Source organism: Limanda limanda, chromosome 12, assembly GCF_963576545.1.
Source record: "Limanda limanda chromosome 12, fLimLim1.1, whole genome shotgun sequence".
Classification (NCBI taxonomy): domain Eukaryota; kingdom Metazoa; phylum Chordata; class Actinopteri; order Pleuronectiformes; family Pleuronectidae; genus Limanda; species Limanda limanda.
Genome location: NC_083647.1, coordinates 176,153 through 178,470, shown reverse-complemented (window position 1 = coordinate 178,470; position 2,318 = coordinate 176,153). Strand labels below are relative to the sequence as shown.

The 2,318-nt window shown below is 42.8% G+C and overlaps 1 pseudogene; it reads right to left on the bottom strand.

Moving 5' to 3' along the window:
* Positions 1-221: 221 nt before the first annotated feature.
* LOC133015644 (uncharacterized) lies at positions 222-1,068 on the bottom strand (annotated as a pseudogene).
* Between the last annotated feature and the right edge of the window lie 1,250 nt (positions 1,069-2,318).

Below are 2,318 nucleotides of genomic sequence, written 5' to 3'. Positions count from 1 at the left end.
GGGGTTTTTGCCTTGTAATCAATGACACAATGATACAGGCCGAACTTGAGGGTACACTGAGGCTCAAGATAAATCTGACTGGCTACTGGTTTGTATGGTAGTACGATGAAAACCATGTGGCCCACTCAGTAGATAAGACATCAATTCCTCTATACCTTTTTAAACTAAAGCTTCCTATTTTGGAACATAGGACGAGTTACTTTCTGCCGCACTAATTAGCTCTAGCTATAAGCTTTATCAAAAAGGAAGGTTTTAAGCCTACTCTTAATAAACAGATCGTGTCTGCTTCCCGAACTGAAAGTGAGAGATTATTCCACAGGAGTGGGGCTTGATGGCTGAAAGCTCTGGCTCCTACTCTACTTTTAGAGACTTTAGGGACAACAAGTAAACCTAAAATTCTATTCTAGATTTAACCCGAAGCCAGTGTAGCGATGCTAATACTGGAGAAATGTGCTCTCTTTTCTTGGTTCTCGTCAGGACACGTGCTGCGGCATTTTGGACAAGCTGCAGAATCTTAAACGACTAACTGCTGGAGCCTGATAATAATGAATTACAATAGTCCAGTCTCGATGTAACAAAGGCGTGGACTAGTTTTTCTGCATCTTTTCGCAAAAGGACATTTCTGATTTTTGAGATATTACGCAAGTGGAAAAAGGCGGTCCTAGAGATTTGTTTTAAGTGACAATTAAAGGACAAATCAGGATCAAAGATCACTCCCAAGTTCCTGACTGTTTCATTGGAAGCAAGGGCAATGTCGTCTAGTGCAGCTATATCATTAGATAGTGTCTCTCTAAGGTGTTTAGGGCCAAGTATTATAACCTCCGTTTTATCTGAGTTTAATAAGAGAAAATTGCGGGTCATCCAGGTTTTTATGTCCTTGAGACATGCTCGAAGTTTAGTTAATTGATCACTTTGTTCAGGTTTTATTGACAAATATAACTGGGTGTCATCCGCATAGCAATGAAAATTTACCGAGTGTGTCCTGATAATGTTTCCTAGTAAAGACTGTGCCTTTGTGAAATGACTCTGTGTGCCGCAGACAGTGTTGTGCAAGTTCACACATCTCATGAACTAGCTTAAAATTCAGTTCATAGAAGTAAACATGAATCGTTCAAGTTCATAGTTCACCATTTTAATTCTGAACGAGTTCATAGTTCAGTTCATTTCATAGTTTTATGGTGGAAAGTGAGAATGAAAGACTTAACTTGGTTTTTTTTATCCATCGCCAGGGCCGGGTCTAGACAGGCATGTATGAGGGGGCAGCCACAAATCTTGAGGGGGCATTGTGCTTTATTATATTATTATTATTATAAATTGGGATTTAGTTTGAGGGGGCACAACATTTATTTGAGGGGGCCAGGCCCCCTCTTGCCCCTACCTAGACCCGGCCCTGTCCATTGCTACCCCTTGCCTTTCCTGTAGGAATCTTTATCAGACAGTGTGTAAAAATCCCTCAGATAATAATAAGGTGCATCGGATGTAGTCGCTTAGTCTGCGTCTCTGCTTTCTCTTGCCATTTGTATATGTGACCGAGAGCTGTTATGTTGCAGGTATGGCCTGCCCCTTTAAGGAAAGTGTGTAGTGTGTGACGTAGTGCACCTGGGTATCATGGGAAAAGACGCTACAAGTACGAAAAGTGACGAACCACCTTGAGGTGAGAGCCAAGATAACCAGTGAGCTGAGCTCTCCACTACGGCTCAGAGCTGAGACACTGGCCAGAGAAGAAACCACTTGGAATACGTTGCTTGTTTCGTCTGCATGTGTGTGCGATGAATCATGGGTAACGTAGTGCGAAGTCGAGTTAGTTGGTTAAGGTTAGGCTACATCGCGGACATTTTACGGGCGCTGAGCAACGACATGGTGCAAGCATTCGATTTATACAGCGTCTCTCCTCAGGAGAAAGTATTGAAATGTCCTGAGGGTCAGTGAACAGGTAGGGGTGGGGCACGTGACAGTTCTAGGCCAATGGCTGTAGGGTTTTGTGAGATGGCAGGCTGTCATTGGCTGATGAGTTGGCGTGTCAAGGGTGAATGAGGAAGTGGAGTGAAGAATACGGTGGTGGATGAAAGGAGTGTCGGAGTTACAAACAAGAAGTGTGTTGTGTTCGTTGGACTATAATAAAGTTACACAAAATGAGAGAAGTTTCCTGTCGTCTATAAGCGAGGACGCTACAATATGAACGTGTTCACCGTTCAAATTCATTTTTTGTCATTGAGTTGCGTTCAGTTCATCATTCTCATAAAAGTGAACGTGTTCAATGAACGCGTTCTTTTGCGTTCGTTCATGCACAACACTGGCCGCAGAGTAGATAAAATGGG